Source organism: Amblyomma mixtum, chromosome 10, assembly GCF_055824585.1.
Source record: "Amblyomma mixtum isolate Tamu chromosome 10, ASM5582458v1, whole genome shotgun sequence".
NCBI lineage: Eukaryota > Metazoa > Arthropoda > Arachnida > Ixodida > Ixodidae > Amblyomma > Amblyomma mixtum.
The window spans coordinates 77,239,822-77,257,086 of record NC_143021.1 but is presented as its reverse complement, the minus strand read 5'-3'; the positions used below and the strand labels follow the sequence as shown (position 1 = coordinate 77,257,086).

Genomic DNA, 17,265 nt, shown 5'->3' with positions numbered 1-17,265 from the left:
CCGTGGACGCCAATTTACAGCGGACGTTGTTGAAGAACTTCTCCACCTCAGCAGCTGCAGTTTTCGCCACTCCACGCCATATCATCCCCAAACGAACGGTGTGGTAGAACGCACTAATCGGACGCTCACCACCATGCTTGCTATGTACGTCGCTGCAGATCATAAGGACTGGGATGGCGTCCTCCCGTTCATTACTCATGCATACAACACAGCGCAACATGAGACAACTGGCTACAGCCCCTTTTACCTGCTCTATGCTCGCTCGCCTCGCTGCGGCCTTGACACCATTCTACCACTTTTCATCCACGACGAACCTTCTCTTGCGACCACACTCTGCAGAGCTGAAGAAGCTCGCCAGCTTGCCCGCGTTCGAATTTTATCTTCGCAAGAGCGTTCCAAGAACCGCTACGACGTCCAACACCAAGAAGTTTCTTATGTTCCTGGTGACATTGTATGTTTGTGGACCCCTCTACGCAAGCGTGGTCTGTGTCAGAAACTGCTATCCCACTACACTGGACCGTTTGTTGTGTTGGAGTGCATAAGTGACGTTAATTACGTTATATCACGACTACCTGCAAGTGGTCGACGGTCATGGCAGTCTTAGGCGGTGCATGTAGCCCGGCTCAAGCGATTCCATCCCAGATGGTCTATTTAACTCGCCCGACGGGCTTTGTCTGCGAGGAGGGAAATGTCACGTGCTTCCACAGAACCTCGACGGAAGAAGCAGAAGATGAAGGACTGACCAGCAGAGAGAAAGGAAGAGAAAGAGCTGAAGGACGCTGGTAGGCTTCCTGCTTCCATTCTGCTCCGACCGATCCCCTCTGTGAATAAACCCCCGTGCGTGCTAAGCAGATAACAATATCAAGAGAAACATACCTCCAGGAACCATTCTGTCACTCTTCGAGAACTAACCACGAGACAGCACTTCATCAACCCATAAGCCATATTAATGCTCATAAACATTCTTTGTTTCCAGCGGCTATATCTAGCTGGAACAAACTACCCTCGACAGCTGTAAACTTCAACTCAGTTGAATTATTCATAGAGCATGTCAATAGCATTGATTCATCAGTAATGCCACCATGATAAAGCTCTGATGCTGACTTTCATTTGTATTTTTTGTAACTATACTTGCTTCCGTACTGAACCCGCTATTTTCGTTTCCCTGAATTGGCATCATTACCACCACGATGCCGCTATGATGATGAATAAATCTTATTTTGTATTACATATGTACCTAACTTGTTCCCCTGTTTTGTCTCCTTTGTATCCACTCCTGCATGGGCCCGAGAAGGGCCTGCAGTATTTGTAAATAAATAAATAAATAAATAAATAAATAAACACTTATATACATTATAAAGAGTAAAACAAAACTTCAAGAGAGGGCACGAGAGGCAGCATTAAATAAACTGGTGCTTGGCTGATGACCTGGCTGCTGATCCAATTCCTTTATATAATTCAGACATTCCTCCGATGTTGTTGGCAACTGACCACTCTCCTAGAGTAGTGCAAAAAACTGATGTCGCCCATGGAGAGAGCCAACGCCTGCTGCTAGGAGTAATCTCTCACATGTGTCCTCTGGTCAAGAAAGCTCTTCACGAGAGTGCCATGTTATATAACATTTTCCATATACTACGTCAGAGGCATCTTGCGAAGAGGCCGGCACGTCAGATGAATCTGAGCCTTGCTGCCTGCTGTGGCTTGTGGTTGGAGTGGTGCTCGACGACAGTAATGCAGAAACACTCCCCAAGTTGGTGAGGAACGCATTTGTTGTCACTTCGCAGTTTCCTTGAGATAGTTTAAGAGTTTGCCAGTCCAAATACGTTTTAGAGCAGCCACAAATTGGTACACATTAGGTGTCTCATTGCAGCCATGTTTTTGACAAAGTGTTGCAAAAAAATTTTCCAAGGGATCTTGCTGCAATCGACGAGTGAAAACATGAGTGGTATCGAAATCTTTTAGATCTGTCCACAGCAGAAGCAAGGCTTTGATTGTAATCTGTGAACCTTTGATGGTGTGTGGTCGCTTGTCCACAGGGCTACCAAAATGCCACTGGGCTATCCAGTCCATGCACGACTCAAGAAAGACATGATGTTCCGAGCCCTCGGCCACTGCGTGCCGCAACTTGTCATCCTGCTTTTTCAGGGCAGAACTGTTCAGGCAGTCAAAACGCTTATCCATCCTTTCCGTAAACTCTGCTGTAAATTTGGCATCCACAGGAAGCTCCTGAATGGTGATGAGAGTGAGGAGTGCCACAGACACAGATTTGCTGAACACTTGTGTGACATACTTAACTCTCATGTCAGTAAAGGGCATCCTGTACATGTGTTGTTCTTTTAGTTTTTTTGCCAATCTGTTTTTGAGATGTTCAGTTGGTGTGTTAGAGGCTTGATCTATGATACAAGTTTTTTGGTAAAGGGTTTTGATGTATGTCCAGTCAACAACCTCAGAGCCAATTGTGAGCTTGTGTGTTCACAAATTATTCCTTGTGCACTTGATTAAAGGGAGACTGAAGCACTTTTTTTGAAAATCGGGCTGGCAGCAGCGTCCTATAGTTTTTCATGCTCTATACTGGAATATCGCATCCAAATAAGGCAAAAACAAGCGCGAATTGCCTTTTTTAGCCGAAATATGAGGCCTGTGCCGCGGAGCACGCCGCGCGGCGCGCCGCCTCCCGTGATTGGTCAAGAGAGGTCGTGACGTCACTGTGAGGAGTGGAGAAGCTGCCGATGCGTATCCGGCGCTGCGTTGAGTGCATATCGCAGCTTTCCGTGTCATTGTAAAAGCGAATACGGGGACTATTTTTTTTTACTGACCTCCGAAGAAAAGGATACTACAGTTTGCTCATTCCACGTATCGCCTGAAACCAAAAAAGACAAGCAAAAAAATCTACGCCTAGCACAAGCATACGCCAGCGTCAAAGACGCGATGCAGGCCATGCGTAAAAGGTGCCAGCACAACCTCGGCTCGTATTCTCGGAAAGGAAGGGGTGCGAACAATACTCAAGTGAATTACCACCACCCGACGCCTCCTGGGTCGCCCGGAAGAGCGTCATCCTAAAGAAAAGGCCCAAAGCACTGTGTACAAAAAATCCTGTTCTCAGTACCTGGCGTTGCAGGTTGGGGCAAGAAAGTATTTCAAGGAAACGATGAAGGAGCACAAAGTTGATGTCAAAATTAGCGAAGCGCAGTTGCCAAGCACTGCGAGGCATGTGACCACAAGATAGTGACGCAATCATTGTGCGCTGGAAACCAAGCCATACGCGCAGAAGGCTGCTGCTTCACTCGTGGCGCGTTCAGCAGATGCCAGATAATATTAATCGCTGCCTCGGAAACGTTCGCCCTTCCTAGATTTGCAGTTTAGGTTCAGTGAAGTCGTTGCCAACTATATGTGTGTTTAAAAGCCAAGCTAGCTGCAACTCGCCCGCTGCCACAACTTGATGGAGAAACCGAGTAAGGTTGCGGTGTTTTTTTGCAAAATCTCGGTTGGCATTCATTTCTCTCATAAATTTGCATCCGAAATCAACGTCGAACACTTTCATTTTAATCGCTTAACTACGATTAAACGAGATGCCACATATGAAGAGCTTCGATGCTTGCTTGCTTTGCTTTATTGTGCTTTGCTCTGCTTGCTTGCTTGCTTGGACACGTCGAACCGAGTATAAAATCCCTAACCGAGCCTTGCTGAGCACGTCTCAGGTGGTCTGGCCGCACCTAAGCTGAGGAGAGCGACACATGCTTAAGCCTCTATAAGGTTTCTTCAGGGGCTAAGTGAGCCTGTTTCTACTCATAGAAGAGGCACTTCTTCGGAATGGTGACATGCCTCTCATGCGCGAGAAAATCGAAGGAACTGTGTCATGGTTCAGCCGCGCCTTTTTGACAGAAATCTCCAGAGGTCACATTAGGGACAAGCTCTGCATGTAGCCGCTCTTACGAAAGTGCTTCGAGCAGAGTAGGCTTGCTGTGGTCAGCTTGAATTCTTCGTCACAGCAGCGAGCACTTGCGCTGCGAGCTTTTGATCTTGCGAAAAACAGTGGAAGACGACACAGTCTCAGCCGTATTTGTTCATGGACACGAACGCAGAGTAGTACCTCATGTTGAATCTAATTCTCAAGGTCGGCTGACACGCTTTGTACGTCACAATGCACGCAGCACGAGAAACAACGTGCGCTGAAAGCGCGCTCGGGTGCGCCGAAGTATCCCCGGCTCCTCAATGTGACGTCACGTTGGCCGACATGGACGAGGTTTCCCTCTCCGCTGTTATCCTCTCCTACGCTCGCGCGGGGCGCGGGATATTTGAACATCGCGTTTTTAATTGGTGATTGCGTCACTGTTTTAGCCAAAATCGAAAAAATAATTTCACAGACGTGATCAGGAATGACACTACTTCAAATTCCTAAAAAATTAGCTGATTCGAAAACCGCCTCAGTATCCCTTTAAGTGTGGGGTGTCAAACATGAAGTACATTTTGCAGTTGTTGACAATGAAATATGGCTCAGGAATAGAATGGATGAGCGTTTTTGACAGGCTGACATTGTTCGACCCTTGATCACAGGTGACCGCTTTCACCAGAAGACCTTTTGTTTCAAGCTGCTGAATTAAATCTAATAGCAGCTTGCGCATTGCAAGGGCAGAAGTTGCATTGTGGGATGCTGCAAAGGCTACTGGCTGCATCCAACTTCTTTATACGCCAGACACCGCGATAACAAGAGCTGTGTTTGCCACACGAGAAGTCCTGGTACTCCCATCATCTGTGAAGCCAATTACAATGTCTTTGGATTGATCATGCATCAAATTTTTTTTCAGGGATATTTTATCGAATAAAAGACAGCATGCTTTGTCTTGTAGTGGCCAATCTTTTGTAATTTATTCTATTGCATCCATGGCACCTGGAATGATACCAGGTGCCATTGGGATGTCTGCCAGCCAGCGTCTCAGTATCCTCACATGTGGCAAATGAAGCATTTCTCTGAGGAATTGATAAGCTTTTGGAGAGTGAAAGAACAAATTGAGAGCAAATTGCTTCATTTGTCTTTTTGGATTTTGGAAACGAATTGAGCCAGGTTTGAGCTTAAACCAATTCAAAAAGGTCTTCTGGCAAATGTGGTTCAAGCTTCTTCAAAGCCTCCTGCTGCGTTATTCCGCTTGACTCGTGCCTTTTTCTAATCCTGCTCAGTACTTTCCGGCATCTGTCGCTTCGAAAATGCAATTTCTCGCAGTGCCTTTTCATGTGGGGGCTGTACGCAGGCGTTCATTTTTTACGTCACCTTTTTGGTGTTTCCAGCGCTGGCGTCACCACTGGCCGTCCAGCGCTGTTCTCTGTGGCACCACTGAGGCCGCTAGGACCAGCTTCAGCTGAAAAAAATATAAATGAAAGCAAAGATGCATTTTTTGTCAGCCTCATAGAGAAACCGATATCCCACGCAAAATCACGATGAGGGCGTAGTCACAGGGCTACTAATTGCCCACCACACAGTGCCATGTCGTTTTTCTGTGCGAAATGATGAATGCAGTCATGCCCCGTTAATATGACCACTGCTGATGTAGACAGCTTTTCTGGTGACCAAACTTTTTTAATCCATTTACGCATCGCCTTATGGAAACTCGCTGCGCGGACAACGTACAGGGTAAAAATGCACGGAGCCCATTGGTATCCATGTGTTTTTGTCCCTTTAATATGGACAGCAGTGAGAACAGAGTCCTGAATGCTTCTGCCTGTTGTTCTGCTGCTTATAATTTGAGTGCAGAAACCCGGCGGAAGGCAGCGAATGAGCAACTGTCGTCGTAATGGCCTTTCTATGTGTCCATGGTTTCATGCTTTGCAGCGGCTAGGTGCCCGCTCAACGCGCCTTACCATTTGCTGCATTGCATGAGTGGCTGCGAAAACAAAATTCTGTATGCTGCATTGAAAACCACATTCAGCTACCCTCAGGCGAGTGAGCACAGAGTCCTTGGTATCTGAACAGTCGTAGTAGCAGATACTTCAACACGCCAAGAAGCACTATCATGTGCCTCAAACATGTCATCAAAACATGCCTCCACATGTACCACATGATTTTCGGGATAATAGCGACCAGAATAACGCACCTCAAGCTGCTAAGATTGCCCAGTGTTCACTTCATGGTCCGCTACCATGCACAGAAGCGGTTTACAACCATTAAATGTTTTTTTTTGCTGTTAAGATATTTTCTTTTGTTTTTCTTCATGATTCATTATTACGAAAGGCTCACTTTATGGAAACCTTTCTAAGAAACCAAAGTGTCTCTATTAACGAGGCACGACTTATACTGTCCATCAGACAGAAATGACCATTCATAGGGGAATTTTATCCTTTAATGGCCTGAGAATTTTCCTGTCAAGGGACCACAAATTCCCAACCACAAAAAATACAGTTGGCAAAAAAGAACTCGAACACAGAACACGCAAAATTTCACGAAATAATGAAAGGAACCAAGAGCACCTACAAGTAATGGCTTTCCTATTAACAGTTGTCTGAGGAAGTTTTCGAGGATGCATAAGCAATATTTACAGAAATGCGATCATGGCGCATTATATTTCTCTGTGTATCTCGTTCAGCTGTTCCACCATCATTTGCATGCACCACACCCAAGTCTAGTGGCGCCATGTCCAGGGCAGGCCGCGGGGAGGCAAGCCGCAGCCACCTTCTGCGTAGGCTGCTTGTATCTTCTGCTGGGAATTGCTCTGTCCAGTGCAAGTGTTGGGAGGCAATCCAACTGGCCACACGTCGCCTGTTCCCATCCACTGCTGCCTTTCCCTCCTTGATCTATCCTCGTCTGGCTGCTTAACACATCCTTGAGGGTACAGGTGAGCGCTAGGAAAATGCAGAGAGGGACGCACACATAGGACGAAGCACTAAAATGTTAGTCCCTCTGTATTCTTGCTGGCGCTTCCTAATACCCTCAAGGGTGTATTTCCAACTAGCCCCAGTAGTAGCTCTTTTGCTTAACGCAATATGTATGCTGTCCTGATGCATTTCCCTTGTACGATACACCAGAAAGTTGAGGAGTCGCATTCATGTAAACACTGCTATGATACAGTTGGCATCACGAGTGCTCTATACATGTTGTCTGTCAGTAAATTAAGAACTTTGAGAACAAAGCGGCTAAATGTAGGCTTGTAACTGTATGTTTTGTTTTGACAACATCACACAGCTTGGGTATTTACCCAACTGTGCCTGAAAAATGTGTACATTTTCATGGAATGCTTGAGTTAGGCAAATGGAAAAATCCAGAAATATATTTTTTTTTCTGCAGTAAAGCACAACTTACACACTATTATGGGCCCGTCGATGCCCACCATGAAACTATATGTCCATAGTTTTCCATGTAGATGGGAGGCTGTATTTTTGCAACTAATTCTCATGTTTCCTTGGAGAGCCTACCATAATCAGGTGATTCCCGTGGTGCTGGTGTGGGCACCTGCCAAGCCAGGATGGCTCAGGAGAATGAGTGGAAGGGGGGGGGGAGCCAAGTGAGGCGGAGGCTGGCAGGGGGCAAGGCTGAGGAGAGTTTGCCTCTGTCTTCGTTTCAGGGCGGGAAGCAGAGCGGACTGTGGGCACATTGTTGGGGCGATGGGCACTGAGCATGGCCCTGCGTTGAGCCATCTCCCCCGTGCTCTGGAGGGCAGTGGAGAGATGGCTCTGCCTTTGCCAGGCTGGGCAGGAGGAGTCTGTGGCCGAGTGGGGTCCATGGCAGTGGGGGCACTTGCGGTGGGTGGAGGTGCAGTACCTGGAGAGGCGCATACCACGGCACTTGGAGCACTCAGGATTGTTGACGCACGAGGTGGCCACGTGGCTGTAACCTGAGCAATGGCTGCAGAGGAGAGGCCTCTCACGAACAGGACAGACTGTGTAGCGCATTCCCCGGAGATGATACAGACTCCGCAGGGTAGGGGGCAGCAAAGCGGATGAGGTAGGTTTGGCCGACTTCGCGTAGGCTAATGATGTCTACTTCTGCTTCAAGTGACTGCACTGCTGCAGGGGGATCCAGGGTGTGGTCTACACCGTGGAGTGCACCGAGAGAACCAGTGGACTATCCTGCCTCGAAGGCAAAGACTGGGATGCCACCAAGGGTTTTGAGAGAGAGAAGGTGTGGGGGTGTGGGGCAACTGCCGGAGACATCTGCAGCAGTGACGATCCTGCTGAGACTTACTCGAACTTCGGCAACGTGTGGTTGTGCACCGAGGAAGGCGGAGACGTCTTCTCTGATGCAAGATCTGAGAGAGACAGTCAGACAGACAACAAAACACATAAATTATACATCAGAATTTGTTGGGCCCATAGCCATAGCTAGTTTGGGCCCATAGTTGCGCACACTTGGCATCACAAGTACGAATGGTGGAAATGCATCCCTGACATAGTACAAAAAAGAAAAAGAAACAATCAGAAAATTGGAAACACTACATGTAATTACTACATACTGATAAGAACAAAAGTTTTTACTCAGTATTCAAAGTTTGTGGATATTTTCACCTCCAGCGGGATATCATTCCAAATTTTTGCACCAGAAATGTTGCGTGTTACAGGGAGATTGAAGTTGAGGTGGCTAGCATTCCTGATGTTACTGGTAGGCATAGTAAAAATATGGATTGGGAGTGGGTAATGTTGTGCACTGCACATAACACCTTAACCTGAAACACAAGCATGAACGGAAGTATTTTAAGTCGTTGATAAAGCGGACGGCTTGGCTGGTGTCGGTTGGAGAATGTCACAATACGTATCGCCCGTTTTTGAAGCCGTACAACAGGATCCAAGTAGGTTTTAAACGCAGAGCCCCATGAGTTGCAACAATAAGCGAGGTGACAATGAAATATGGAGTAGTAAATAATTTTCAAGACAGTTTTGTCAAGGTGCACTCTACTTCTGAGTAGAGCCTAACATGATGATGCTAATTTGGTACACACATGCGCAATGTGTGGTTTCCAGTTCAGGTTGTGATCCAAAACGATGCCTAGATATTTTATAGTGTCAGCTTCTTCCAACAGAGAATTGTCGAAAGAAATTTATAGAAAATGCGTGTCAATATGCCTGTACGCAGAGTGAAACACTATGTACTTTGTTTTGGAGGTGTTAAGTGTTAAGCTATTTGCCCTAAGTTCTTCGTTCACGAGGTTGCCTATCGGTTCCAGTGTTTTCCCAGAAAAAACGAGTGCTGTATCATCGGCATACCCGCATAATTGAGGGTAACTCATTAACATAAAGAGAAAACAGAATTGGCCCTAGAATGGAATGGAACCCTTAGGTACTCCTGTTAGAACATTTGGGTGTGAAGATGAAATTTTGTTTATACGAACGTACTGTTGACGGTTCTTTAAACAGCTAGTGGAAAAACTAAAAATTCTCCCTCTAAACCCGTACTGCTGTAATTTGTTTAACAAAATTGAATGCGCTATGGTGTCAAAAGCCTTCTTAAGGTCCAAAAATGTAACTACTGCTATGTTAGCGTTGTGTAATGAGGAGCAAACAGTCTGCGTCAGTTCCATCACTGCGGTCGCCACTGACCTTCGAGCTCTGAAAACATGTTCTGACACCCTTTGGTTTGAAAAGGATGGTGGTTCTTTTTTCCGTGGGGGATGTGAAGGGGCGTCCTTTGTAGCAGACTTGCACCCAGGTGCCCTGTGCATGGTCCCCTGATTTCTTTGGCTGAAGGGGAGCCTTGAGTGAGAGGGGGGAAGTGAGGTCGTTGAGCTCAGGGGGGCTCGTTTTGCCTGAAAGGACGTTGTGCTCAGAGGGGCTCTTCTCACCTGTAGGGACCTTGTGTTCATGATACGAGCCAGTGAACCAGGTGGGGTCGTTACGAGGATCTTCCTGCTGTTCAGTAGGTGCCTAATGCGTGGGTGCATTGACAGGAGAGCTTGCAGGATTTATTCCTTCCGAAAGTGCAATGGCATGAGCGACATCAGATGCTGGTTGTGTGGAGGAGAGGACTTGCAAGGTGTCAAGTGAGACAGGAGCTCCAACAGGAAGATGTTTGTTTGTATGATGCTTGGAGGTGATCTTCTTCGGCTTTTTCTTCTTTATTTTGCTTTATGGCCGCAAGACAGAGGCTCTAGCTCGCTGCCCTGTGATGACAGGGGAAGGAACGAGGTTGGTCCAGCTCCTCCTCCGAGGTCTCAGAGGAATCGGGCCATGTGGAGGCAGGAGTGGGAGGATGAGCCATCGCTGCAGCAGCCCCGAGAAGACCTTTCTTTGTGACCTCTGCATACTGGGCCCCCACACTGAGTCGAAGGCGACGGAGGAACCTGTGCACGTCGCACCCAATGCTAGCACTGCACTGAGTCTCACGAGGGAGGTGAGTGGGAGGACGACGATGGCTGTGGGGGGTGCTAGGAGGATTCATGTTGTCTGGGGGAGCGTCCATTTTGAGACAGACGACAATGTGGAGCAAAGTGTGGAATTTCAAAAAAAAGAGAGAGAAAGACACACTAAAGATAAAAAAAGAAAACAAAGGGCAGAAACAAAGAACAAAACAAAACAAATAGCAAGAAGGGAAAGGAAAGGAAAATAAGTAAATAAAATAAAAAATAACGGTTAGACTAGTGGCACGTGACTCTGTGAGGACAAAATTGTCTGAGAAGAAGGCACAAACGGACAGAAGCAAAACAAAAAGAGAAACAGAACACAACAAACAAAACAAATAATAATAAAAAAACTCAGCCAAAAGGCACGTCCGATATGGCATTGTCTGCGGAACAAAGTGCAGGGGTGGAGGATAAGAACACCTCTGCACACGCAAACACAAAAAGGGAAAGAGAAGAAAAAATGAATAAAATAAAATAAAAATGTATGCACAAGACAGAAACTTAAGAGGAATCCGCCTTTTTCAGTTTCCTGTGCTGCCACCTCGCGTAAAAGGCTGGAAGCTCACTGGAAGGGTACTGCGCGCCCAGCCCGGCCGGACTGAGTGCCGCAGCGGAGCACGTTTTGTTGGAATCTGTCGACGATGGCGTGTCTTGGGCAGCACCTGGTATCTGGAGGATTTCTACGGCTGACTGATGGCTGGGTGCGAAGTCCGAGGCAGGCTGCTGTGCCCACCGAAGAGCAAATTCTTCAGTATCTCCGATCATCCGGCATGCAATGCGATCGCCAGCTAAGCAAGGGCCGCCGCTTCAAAGATGAAGGCTACATTCGGAACGTAATGTTCAGTGAAATATCCCCGATCATTTCGCATTTATTGGCGGTAGTGCTGTTTAGCTTTATCAAATCGTGCCGCAGCCTAGTTGCATGGAGGCCGATCTGCATACAGTCGGGATACTGAATGTGCAAACTCGTATGTGCTTGCTGGTGTGTGATTCCAGTTTGCACTGTTTTAATATAGGAACAGATGAAATGGCCATATTTTTGCCTCGAGTGTCCGCTATTTTTTTTCCGTCCCACCATCCGCCCGTCCGTACGGATCCGTAGAGATGTGGGGGCTGCAAAACTTTTGGAGATAACTTAAATATGCCCGATTCAGTTTTTGCCCTACCGGGATACAAACCTAAACCCATTTTCGGTGACGAACTGGAAGCGTGTGAGGCTACCGCAGCAGTGCACCTTTGCATGTTTCTTGAAAAACAGTTGCCTGCGATGAGTGCATGGCATGGTATTGATACGCGGCCTTAAACGTCTGACACATGGGCTGCGTGGAATGTTTCAGTGGAGGGCTCCGCATAACTATATGCGGCTTCGATTTATTTCACACGCACTGACACACACAGCACACTAGTGCTTTTGTATTTTGCCTCCACTGAAATGCGGCTGTTGTGGTCTCCATCGAAACCGCAATCTTGAGATCAGCGACCAGAAGTCTGGGTGCCGCGGTAGCATCCGAGGCCTTCCTGCCCATGAATAAAAGATTTCGTGATAGACTGCACACGCATTTAACCCCAGTACCTCGTCCGCAGCTGTCACAAAGTGATTCCCGCACAGTCTGGACGTGCTTGACGGTGCCCAAGGGCGGCCACGATTGTCGAGCTGACGGACTGCTTTTATCCACGCTTTGTGTCGAAGGCGGCCTCGGGAAGCGTTCGGAAAGCAAAAAAACCCGACTTTGCTCCCCTTTACACATTGGGCACTGCAGCCGTATGTAACACGTGTCATAGGCATCACCAAATGCGTCGTGCTGAGCGCCCGACGGCTGTAGCAATGCACCCCGCGTAGGAAGCCGGTTTGTTTACACTTCCAGTATGCTTCGCGACACCGCCGCCAGGGGATGGGCGCATGCGCAGTCGCGTCGTGAAAAAGGCGGATTGAAATGTATATCACAGTAGGGAGGGGAGTATTGCTCTCTCAAGAAAAACGGGACCAAAAAAAAGCACAAAGCGCGTTTGCACGAATGTGATATATGTGATAAATATGAAAGGATGAATGGGCAATATAAAGGACCTAAGATGGTTTGAAGTGGTGCAATATGTAAAAGGTGCTAGGCAGTGGGTTACAAAATTGAAGAAGTTAATGAATAGCAGAGACAAAGGTCATTAATATGTGGGATGTAAGACGCACAGGTCTAGGGAAAAGCCATATGACTTGTATGGGATGGTAAAAATACGCGGAGCGGGGATGAGTTGCTCAGAGTTCTAGTTGCGATGAGCGCAAAAAAAGGGCGATGTGCTAAGGGCTAGGTCTACAAGTTGAACGAGTGGTCAATGTGGAACAGTTCTGCTCACCACTTGAAGCACCGGAGACAAGGGCACCAGGTGGTAGAGCAGGCATTCCCTACTGTGGCCCAAGGTAGGGTGGAGCGATGGCCGTGCAAGTCCAGGGCTGTGAGATGAGGCGAGCCCGTTCAGAGAGTACGAGGCAGGGGAAGTTGGGGACTACGAGGTATGCAGGCCAGGGGGTGGATGGAGCAGCCATGGGCAGGAGACGGAGCTGACGAGTGTGTTGTTGCCACCCAGAAAGCGGCGACTGGGTATGGCGTTGTGGTGGAGGTGAAGACAAAATAATCCACAGGAAGGGGCTGGCGTGGACGATGAAACGGTGGCAGGCCAATTAATGCCCTGAAGAAGAGATGTTGGAGAGGGCTTAGAAGAGAGCAGGCATCGCAAGGGAGGACCGCCAGGCATGCACGGGGACGGCGAGGAAACACGAAGTCGTGGGAGCAGCGCGCAAGCACGTCCGCTCTGGACAGCGGCTGGTGAGCAAGTGACGACAGGAGAGGCCGGCCAGTATTCCCGGCAGTGATGCGATGCACGCCTGCTCTCTTCGGATAACTGGATGAGACAGACTCCGAAGCGGATCGCCTCCCCCGCGTGCGCAGCAGTCACTACGACGCTGGCACCCTCCCTTGTTAGTGAAAGTAACTAACACGGCTAAGGAAGGTGCATCGCGGGGAAGCCGACCAAAGGGGAAGACGAAGGGCAAAGTCCCCACAAAATACATGCAAATAGAATGGCATTGTTCTCAACTCCAGTTTTAGGCGCAGTATCAATCAGTTCCAAGTAACCAATGCAAGTTCTAGCGTAGAACACGCAAGCAAACAAAACGATGTCATCAAACAAAGGGATTCACTGAACCTATGAGATCCTGCCAGCAAAACTACACAGGGAAGATGCAGCATCGGTAATATAAATGTGTTCATGAAACCTCAAGAAACTGTCTCTGTAAACACAAATATCCCACTGCTCTTTACTTTCTTCAAGCAAACATCACCATCGGAGAGGAGGAAAAATCAACAGGGACATGCTACCATACAAACGAAACAACTGTCATTTTCGTCCAAACAAGGCCATTTGAAAGTGCATTTTTTTTCCACAATACAGTCAAAGCTCAAAGTGCAAGGGACAGGAAAAAATGCTTGTACTGTTATCAACAACTGCTGAAAAGCTGACAAGAACTGTTTTCATCATGGTAAATATAACAGCAAGAGCTGTAATAGCTTTGTAGAAGTCATTTGCCGTATTTACTCACATAATAGGTGCACTCGCATAATAGGCACATCTCCAGTTTGACCGTGAAAAAACAGATTTTTTTATTTCTGTGCATAATAGGTGCATCCCGAACTTGGCACTATGATCACTCTGCATGACTGCAACCCTGTTTGAATAAAAAAAAAGCATTCTAAAAGATATATTGCTATAATCATATACAGTTGCTCTCGAGGTTACCGTTTCAATCCGTGCATCCATCCAGGCTCTCAATATGGGAACTTATAAATGTATAGCAGTGTTATATTATGTTTGTACATTTTTTATTACCTCTTATGCTTTTTTGTTCGCTGGCATCACATGGCCTTACCACTCATGAGTAACCTGAGCATGAGCCGCCGCGCTGGCTCAGTGTTTATGGCACTCGGCGAAAGACGTGGGATCAATCCAGGCCGCAACGGCTGAATTTTGATGAAGGTGAAATTCTAGAGGTCCACATACTGTGTGATGTCAGTGCGCTTTAAAGAACCCGAGGGGGTCAAAATCACCGGAGCCCTTCACTACGGTGTCCTTCATAGCCTGAGTCACTTTGGAACATTAAACCCCCCTAAAACCATAAACCTAACCTGAGCATGTCCTTTGTCGATGCTGCTGGATTGTTTTCAAAGTTTCACACTCATGAGAAGGCAATTCTGCGCCACAGGGGACTTCCTGCGAAGATGTACGCCCCTTACTGAGAATTTTCCCGAGTCGTTTTAAACGGGGTGTGGCAAACAGGCTTGGCCGTTCTTGAGCCGAAGAGAACCAAGTGTGCATCCGGCTACTGCTGCTACCAAGCCCACTTATTAAGGGCACCAAGTGAATTAACGCATCCACGTGCACCCTTGCCTTAATGCCATCTGTGCTGCATGACAATATGACCTGACAGTATCACTTTTGCCTTATCCCTGAACTGCTTTTTTTTTTAAGAAGAAAGTTAGGTTTTATTGGTCCCAAAATATACACAAAACATCATAAGAATAGAGACGAGGGTTCCAAAGTCAAAGACTGCACCGGGACCCTCGATAAATCAATAATACAAAAAATGATTATAGCACAGTTAGCAGATAAATACAAAATATAGAAAATATCAAATCAATACTTCACAGAAAGAGTAAAAAATCACAGTAACGCAGGTAATATACACACAAAAAGAGGATAACACGTCAGCATTCTAATAAAAATACTCTGAGCTTGTTTTTGAACTCAGGCAAGGAAACTGATTTTTTTATAGTGGGTGGCAATGTGCTCCAAAATGAAATTGCTTGAAAAGACGGCATCGATTTACCATAACTGGTATGGACTTTGGGGAGCAGAAAATTGTTTCTTGCTGCAAATCTGGTAGGGTTGTGATTGAACAGCTGAATGGGGTCTACAAATTGAAAATGTAGGGTGCCATGTAGTAATCTAAAGAACATGATTGCAAGGTGATACTGGAAAAGCTGGTGGACTGGTAAAATATTGCGCTCCTGCAATAAAGAACGAGCATTAGTTGAGAAAGGGCTAAGGGTAATAATGCAGATGGCCTGGTTTTGTAAGTGTTGCAGAGACGATAAATGGCAATGATAAGTATTTCCCCATGCAATAATCCCGTAAGTGATGGGACTATGTATGAAGGCATAAATACAAAGATAGGAGTAGGTTGCTTGGAAAATATAGACGCGCGTTAATTGGAGCTCTAATGCCAAACATAGATTTTTTTTTTGATGAGCGATATGGACGGAAAATTTAAGAGCTGAATCAAGAATAACGCCAAGGAAGTTGGTGTTATCAGAAGCCGGAATAATACAAGAACAAAGGTTTGACGTAGGAGGACACGAAATAATTTTTCTGGCTACTTTTGAACACTATGAATTTCGTTTTAGAGGGATTAATCACCGATCACCAATGCTTGATGTGTTAATGCAGAGAGTGCACTCAGTTTTTATACTTTTCTAGCCTCACATCCCCAAGTGAGTGGTCCCCAATACTGTGCTGCTTCCACAGGCTGCCACCTGAATGCAAAGCAAGTCAGGTTCAAGACTGGGCCTAATGGACTGGTCCGAGAGACACCCAGAACCAAGAGCCCTTTCACAATGAACCTTCACACTGACCTAGCTTGCCTCGTGGCATCCATTTTCACGTCAAACGAAGCCACACTTACCAGACATGGTTGGTGTGGCACAGACACCGCCCGGCCAGTCAGAAGCCACCGAGAACCAATAGTGGCGGTGCTTGCGGATCCGGTACACAACCATCGACGAGTCCCTGGGGCCGTAGCCGTACTGCACCACAAGAATGGTGACATGTAGGATACACCGTGGCATTAGACAACGATCACTTCCTGGCTCTTAGTGCAACTTTACTCTTGACCAGGACAGCAGCTTGGGCATGTTGGTTATTCATTTGTGACGGAACAGCGCAAAACACCGGGACAAGAGACGATGACTACAGACTACAAAATCAATATCACATTGGCATTTTCGAGTTCCAAACAAGCACCTGAGAGGAAATCGCCAACGGTCATTATTCATGGCTCCAGAGGCCACATCCGGTGCGGAGTCCAGCTCAGGTTCCCCAAAACTAAATCCACAGCTGCAGAGAAATAATGCTCACTCCTTCACGCTGCTGGTTGTTGGGGCTGAGGGAAAAATATTCTGGTGCCCACTGTGCTCACCTCTATGCTTTTGCCCACCAGAAGAACGTACACCACATCTACAGCTGACATTTCACCACTCAGTGGCCTCATTCCCAAAGAACTATGAAGACGGCACGCAATCCCTTCAGTAATGGCTGCAACCTGCCTCACTGCCTCTTTTGTAAATGGCCTCATCATTTGCAAAGGAGCAAGAAGAACGGTGTACTTGTGTGTGCTTCTGATGTTTCTGCACATGACAGCTTCACACAGGCTGACTGGGTGGCATGCGAAGTGGGCACTGCTTGACTGCTTCTGTATCTGAACTGCACTTGCCGTGCTGCATTCCAGTTCTGGCAGTGCCTTGCATTCCCCCCTCAAAATAGTGTTAGTACAAGTGAAAGGGACGAGCCGACTGTGAGCAGCAAACATTATTGACCAGGAAAGAGGTGCAGTTGCCGCAATTCCCAAAAGGTATTGGTACAGTCATTTCGTTTCATGCAACTTCCTTTAATTCAAAACTTCAAGGTCAAGGTAGAACTGCGCCGCACATTTTGTCTTTAATGACCAGTATTTTCAAAAGGAGCATGCTGCTACATGTACTGAGCGCTGCTTAGGCTGGCAAACATTAAAAACAATATGGCCTTAATATGGCCAGTGCTGACAAACTGTACAGTCTGTGTCAAAAGTAAACAGGCTGCTTTGAACACAGAAAAAGAAGACTGTCAGCAGATTGTCCCCGCCGTG

General features: G+C 47.0%; 1 pseudogene; it reads right to left on the bottom strand.

The window, feature by feature from the left end:
- Positions 1-2,077: 2,077 nt before the first annotated feature.
- Positions 2,078-16,632, bottom strand: LOC149326192 (uncharacterized; annotated as a pseudogene).
- Between the last annotated feature and the right edge of the window lie 633 nt (positions 16,633-17,265).